We start from the raw sequence: 5,000 nt of genomic DNA on the forward strand, positions 1-5,000 counted from the left end.
ACCTGGTATTCCCAAGCGGTCTCCCATCCAAGTACTAACCAGGCCCGACCCTGCTTAGCTTCCGAGATCAAACGAGATCGGGCGTTGCCAGGCTGGTATGGCCGTACGAAATAAGTTGACAACCATAGGCTACTTATCCATATACAGATTTAGCAATTGACAATGCAAGGTGGTCTCTCTCTCTCTCGTGTCAAAATGAAAACAGCTTCCAGCCCCTTTCATGAAGGACTACTTGTGCATATTGCAAGATTTCAGTTTCTAAGTGAATGAGCAAAAGAGCATACAGCACCTGGTATTCCCAGGCGGTCTCCCATCCAAGTACTAACCAGGCCCGACCCTGCTTAGCTTCCGAGATCAGACGAGATCGGGCGTTGCCAGGCTGGTATGGCCGTACGAAATAAGTTGACAACCATAGGCTACTTATCCATATACAGATTTAGCAATTGACAATGCAAGGTGGTCTCTCTCTCTCTCTCGTGTCAAAATGAAAACAGCTTCCAGCCCCTTTCATGAAGGACTACTTGTGCATATTGCAAGATTTCAGTTTCTAAGTGAATGAGCAAAAGAGCATACAGCACCTGGTATTCCCAGGCGGTCTCCCATCCAAGTACTAACCAGGCCCGACCCTGCTTAGCTTCCGAGATCAGACGAGATCGGGCGTTGCCAGGCTGGTATGGCCGTACGAAATAAGTTGACAACCATAGGCTACTTATCCATATACAGATTTTGCAATTGACAATGCAAGGTAGTCTCTCTTTCTCTCTCTCTCTCTCTCGTGTCAAAATGAAAACAGCTTCCAGCCCCTTTCATGAAGGACTACTTGTGCATATTGCAAGATTTCAGTTTCTAAGTGAATGAGCAAAAGAGCATACAGCACCTGGTATTCCCAGGCGGTCTCCCATCCAAGTACTAACCAGGCCCGACCCTGCTTAGCTTCCGAGATCAGACGAGATCGGGCGTTGCCAGGCTGGTATGAGCGTACGAAATAAGTTGACAACCATAGGCTCCTTATCCATATACAGATTTAGCAATTGACAATGCAAGGTGGTCTCTCGCTCTCTCTCTCGTGTCAAAATGAAAACAGCTTCCAGCCCCTTTCATGAAGGACTACTTGTGCATATTGCAAGATTTCAGTTTCTAAGTGAATGAGCAAAAGAGCATACAGCACCTGGTATTCCCAGGCGGTCTCCCATCCAAGTACTAACCAGGCCCGACCCTGCTTAGCTTCCGAGATCAGACGAGATCGGGCGTTGCCAGGCTGGTATGGCCGTACGAAATAAGTTGACAACCATAGGCTACTTATCCATATACAGATTTAGCAATTGACAATGCAAGGTGGTCTCTCTCTCTCTCTCTCTCTCGTGTCAAAATGAAAACAGCTTCCAGCCCCTTTCATGAAGGACTACTTGTGCATATTGCAAGATTTCAGTTTCTAAGTGAATGAGCAAAAGAGCATACAGCACCTGGTATTCCCAGGCGGTCTCCCATCCAAGTACTAACCAGGCCCGACCCTGCTTAGCTTCCGAGATCAGATGAGATCGGGCGTTGCCAGGCTGGTATGGCCGTACGAAATAAGTTGACAACCATAGGCTACTTATCCATATACAGATTTAGCAATTGACAATGCAAGGTAGTCTCTCTCACTCTCTCTCTCGTGTCAAAATGAAAACAGCTTCCAGCCCCTTTCATGAAGGACTACTTGTGCATATTGCAAGATGTCAGTTTCTAAGTGAATGAGCAAAAGAGCATACAGCACCTGGTATTCCCAGGCGGTCTCCCATCCAAGTACTAACCAGGCCCGACCCTGCTTAGCTTCCGAGATCAGACGAGATCGGGCGTTGCCAGGCTGGTATGGCCGTACGAAATAAGTTGACAACCATAGGCTACTTATCCATATACAGATTTAGCAATTGACAATGCAAGGTAGTCTCTCTCTCTCTCTCTCGTGTCAAAATGAAAACAGCTTCCAGCCCCTTTCATGAAGGACTACTTGTGCATATTGCAAGATGTCAGTTTCTAAGTGAATGAGCAAAAGAGCATACAGCACCTGGTATTCCCAGGCGGTCTCCCATCCAAGTACTAACCAGGCCCGACCCTGCTTAGCTTCCGAGATCAGACGAGATCGGGTGTTGCCAGGCTGGTATGGCCGTACGAAATAAGTTGACAACCATAGGCTACTTATCCATATACAGATTTAGCAATTGACAATGCAAGGTGGTCTCTCTCTCTCTCTCGTGTCAAAATGAAAACAGCTTCCAGCCCCTTTCATGAAGGACTACTTGTGCATATTGCAAGATTTCAGTTTCTAAGTGAATGAGCAAAAGAGCATACAGCACCTGGTATTCCCAAGCGGTCTCCCATCCAAGTACTAACCAGGCCCGACCCTGCTTAGCTTCCGAGATCAAACGAGATCGGGCGTTGCCAGGCTGGTATGGCCGTACGAAATAAGTTGACAACCATAGGCTACTTATCCATATACAGATTTAGCAATTGACAATGCAAGGTGGTCTCTCTCTCTCTCTCTCTCTCTCTCGTGTCAAAATGAAAACAGCTTCCAGCCCCTTTCATGAAGGACTACTTGTGCATATTGCAAGATTTCAGTTTCTAAGTGAATGAGCAAAAGAGCATACAGCACCTGGTATTCCCAGGCGGTCTCCCATCCAAGTACTAACCAGGCCCGACCCTGCTTAGCTTCCGAGATCAGACGAGATCGGGCGTTGCCAGGCTGGTATGGCCGTACGAAATAAGTTGACAACCATAGGCTACTTATCCATATACAGATTTAGCAATTGACAATGCAAGGTGGTCTCTCTCTCTCTCTCTCGTGTCAAAATGAAAACAGCTTCCAGCCCCTTTCATGAAGGACTACTTGTGCATATTGCAAGATTTCAGTTTCTAAGTGAATGAGCAAAAGAGCATACAGCACCTGGTATTCCCAGGCGGTCTCCCATCCAAGTACTAACCAGGCCCGACCCTGCTTAGCTTCCGAGATCAGACGAGATCGGGCGTTGCCAGGCTGGTATGGCCGTACGAAATAAGTTGACAACCATAGGCTACTTATCCATATACAGATTTAGCAATTGACAATGCAAGGTGGTCTCTCTCTCTCTCTCTCGTGTCAAAATGAAAACAGCTTCCAGCCCCTTTCATGAAGGACTACTTGTGCATATTGCAAGATGTCAGTTTCTAAGTGAATGAGCAAAAGAGCATACAGCACCTGGTATTCCCAGGCGGTCTCCCATCCAAGTACTAACCAGGCCCGACCCTGCTTAGCTTCCGAGATCAGACGAGATCGGGCGTTGCCAGGCTGGTATGGCCGTACGAAATAAGTTGACAACCATAGGCTACTTATCCATATACAGATTTAGCAATTGACAATGCAAGGTGGTCTCTCTCTCTCTCTCGTGTCAAAATGAAAACAGCTTCCAGCCCCTTTCATGAAGGACTACTTGTGCATATTGCAAGATTTCAGTTTCTAAGTGAATGAGCAAAAGAGCATACAGCACCTGGTATTCCCAAGCGGTCTCCCATCCAAGTACTAACCAGGCCCGACCCTGCTTAGCTTCCGAGATCAAACGAGATCGGGCGTTGCCAGGCTGGTATGGCCGTACGAAATAAGTTGACAACCATAGGCTACTTATCCATATACAGATTTAGCAATTGACAATGCAAGGTGGTCTCTCTCTCTCTCTCGTGTCAAAATGAAAACAGCTTCCAGCCCCTTTCATGAAGGACTACTTGTGCATATTGCAAGATTTCAGTTTCTAAGTGAATGAGCAAAAGAGCATACAGCACCTGGTATTCCCAGGCGGTCTCCCATCCAAGTACTAACCAGGCCCGACCCTGCTTAGCTTCCGAGATCAGACGAGATCGGGCGTTGCCAGGCTGGTATGGCCGTACGAAATAAGTTGACAACCATAGGCTACTTATCCATATACAGATTTAGCAATTGACAATGCAAGGTGGTCTCTCTCTCTCTCTCGTGTCAAAATGAAAACAGCTTCCAGCCCCTTTCATGAAGGACTACTTGTGCATATTGCAAGATTTCAGTTTCTAAGTGAATGAGCAAAAGAGCATACAGCACCTGGTATTCCCAGGCGGTCTCCCATCCAAGTACTAACCAGGCCCGACCCTGCTTAGCTTCCGAGATCAGACGAGATCGGGCGTTGCCAGGCTGGTATGGCCGTACGAAATAAGTTGACAACCATAGGCTACTTATCCATATACAGATTTTGCAATTGACAATGCAAGGTAGTCTCTCTTTCTCTCTCTCTCTCTCTCGTGTCAAAATGAAAACAGCTTCCAGCCCCTTTCATGAAGGACTACTTGTGCATATTGCAAGATTTCAGTTTCTAAGTGAATGAGCAAAAGAGCATACAGCACCTGGTATTCCCAGGCGGTCTCCCATCCAAGTACTAACCAGGCCCGACCCTGCTTAGCTTCCGAGATCAGACGAGATCGGGCGTTGCCAGGCTGGTATGAGCGTACGAAATAAGTTGACAACCATAGGCTCCTTATCCATATACAGATTTAGCAATTGACAATGCAAGGTGGTCTCTCGCTCTCTCTCTCGTGTCAAAATGAAAACAGCTTCCAGCCCCTTTCATGAAGGACTACTTGTGCATATTGCAAGATTTCAGTTTCTAAGTGAATGAGCAAAAGAGCATACAGCACCTGGTATTCCCAAGCGGTCTCCCATCCAAGTACTAACCAGGCCCGACCCTGCTTAGCTTCCGAGATCAAACGAGATCGGGCGTTGCCAGGCTGGTATGGCCGTACGACATAAGTTGACAACCATAGGCTACTTATCCATATACAGATTTAGCAATTGACAATGCAAGGTGGTCTCTCTCTCTCTCTCTCTCTCGTGTCAAAATGAAAACAGCTTCCAGCCCCTTTCATGAAGGACTACTTGTGCATATTGCAAGATTTCAGTTTCTAAGTGAATGAGCAAAAGAGCATACAGCACCTGGTATTCCCAGGCGGTCTCCCATCCAAGT

At 47.0% G+C, this 5,000-nt stretch overlaps 16 non-coding genes and 2 pseudogenes across 16 annotated transcripts in view; all 18 read right to left on the reverse strand.

The window, feature by feature from the left end:
- LOC146247534 (5S ribosomal RNA) overlaps positions 1-109 on the reverse strand; it is a 119-nt gene extending 10 nt beyond the window's left edge. Inside the window, exon 1 of the ribosomal RNA XR_014733212.1 lies at positions 1-109. This exon is cut by the window's left edge and continues 10 nt beyond it. This is a non-coding gene — a ribosomal RNA (5S ribosomal RNA).
- Positions 110-277: 168 nt separating this feature from the next.
- On the reverse strand, positions 278-396 carry LOC146247535 (5S ribosomal RNA). Its single transcript, XR_014734112.1, has one exon. It is a non-coding gene; the product is annotated as a 5S ribosomal RNA (ribosomal RNA).
- Positions 397-566: 170 nt separating this feature from the next.
- On the reverse strand, positions 567-685 carry LOC146247536 (5S ribosomal RNA). The gene has a single exon (XR_014734113.1). It is a non-coding gene; the product is annotated as a 5S ribosomal RNA (ribosomal RNA).
- Positions 686-865: 180 nt separating this feature from the next.
- LOC146247537 (5S ribosomal RNA) lies at positions 866-984 on the reverse strand (annotated as a pseudogene).
- Positions 985-1,156: 172 nt separating this feature from the next.
- LOC146247538 (5S ribosomal RNA) lies at positions 1,157-1,275 on the reverse strand. Its single transcript, XR_014734114.1, has one exon. It is a non-coding gene; the product is annotated as a 5S ribosomal RNA (ribosomal RNA).
- Positions 1,276-1,451: 176 nt separating this feature from the next.
- Positions 1,452-1,570, reverse strand: LOC146247539 (5S ribosomal RNA). Its single transcript, XR_014734164.1, has one exon. It is a non-coding gene; the product is annotated as a 5S ribosomal RNA (ribosomal RNA).
- A 174-nt stretch (positions 1,571-1,744) lies between these two features.
- On the reverse strand, positions 1,745-1,863 carry LOC146247540 (5S ribosomal RNA). The gene has a single exon (XR_014734116.1). It is a non-coding gene; the product is annotated as a 5S ribosomal RNA (ribosomal RNA).
- Positions 1,864-2,035: 172 nt separating this feature from the next.
- On the reverse strand, positions 2,036-2,154 carry LOC146247541 (5S ribosomal RNA). Its single transcript, XR_014734145.1, has one exon. It is a non-coding gene; the product is annotated as a 5S ribosomal RNA (ribosomal RNA).
- Positions 2,155-2,324: 170 nt separating this feature from the next.
- On the reverse strand, positions 2,325-2,443 carry LOC146247542 (5S ribosomal RNA). The gene has a single exon (XR_014733213.1). It is a non-coding gene; the product is annotated as a 5S ribosomal RNA (ribosomal RNA).
- Positions 2,444-2,623: 180 nt separating this feature from the next.
- Positions 2,624-2,742, reverse strand: LOC146247543 (5S ribosomal RNA). Its single transcript, XR_014734119.1, has one exon. It is a non-coding gene; the product is annotated as a 5S ribosomal RNA (ribosomal RNA).
- Positions 2,743-2,914: 172 nt separating this feature from the next.
- LOC146247544 (5S ribosomal RNA) lies at positions 2,915-3,033 on the reverse strand. The gene has a single exon (XR_014734120.1). It is a non-coding gene; the product is annotated as a 5S ribosomal RNA (ribosomal RNA).
- A 172-nt stretch (positions 3,034-3,205) lies between these two features.
- On the reverse strand, positions 3,206-3,324 carry LOC146247545 (5S ribosomal RNA). The gene has a single exon (XR_014734121.1). It is a non-coding gene; the product is annotated as a 5S ribosomal RNA (ribosomal RNA).
- Positions 3,325-3,494: 170 nt separating this feature from the next.
- LOC146247546 (5S ribosomal RNA) lies at positions 3,495-3,613 on the reverse strand. Its single transcript, XR_014733215.1, has one exon. It is a non-coding gene; the product is annotated as a 5S ribosomal RNA (ribosomal RNA).
- A 170-nt stretch (positions 3,614-3,783) lies between these two features.
- LOC146247547 (5S ribosomal RNA) lies at positions 3,784-3,902 on the reverse strand. The gene has a single exon (XR_014734122.1). It is a non-coding gene; the product is annotated as a 5S ribosomal RNA (ribosomal RNA).
- Positions 3,903-4,072: 170 nt separating this feature from the next.
- Positions 4,073-4,191, reverse strand: LOC146247548 (5S ribosomal RNA). Its single transcript, XR_014734123.1, has one exon. It is a non-coding gene; the product is annotated as a 5S ribosomal RNA (ribosomal RNA).
- A 180-nt stretch (positions 4,192-4,371) lies between these two features.
- Positions 4,372-4,490, reverse strand: LOC146247549 (5S ribosomal RNA; annotated as a pseudogene).
- A 172-nt stretch (positions 4,491-4,662) lies between these two features.
- Positions 4,663-4,781, reverse strand: LOC146247550 (5S ribosomal RNA). Its single transcript, XR_014733216.1, has one exon. It is a non-coding gene; the product is annotated as a 5S ribosomal RNA (ribosomal RNA).
- Positions 4,782-4,957: 176 nt separating this feature from the next.
- LOC146247551 (5S ribosomal RNA) overlaps positions 4,958-5,000 on the reverse strand; it is a 119-nt gene continuing 76 nt past the window's right edge. The window contains exon 1 of the ribosomal RNA XR_014734124.1: positions 4,958-5,000. This exon is cut by the window's right edge and continues 76 nt beyond it. This is a non-coding gene — a ribosomal RNA (5S ribosomal RNA).

The sequence above is a fragment of the Hypomesus nipponensis genome, chromosome 19 (assembly GCF_054491055.1).
Source record: "Hypomesus nipponensis isolate SF chromosome 19, ASM5449105v1, whole genome shotgun sequence".
Taxonomy (NCBI): Eukaryota; Metazoa; Chordata; class Actinopteri; order Osmeriformes; family Osmeridae; genus Hypomesus; species Hypomesus nipponensis.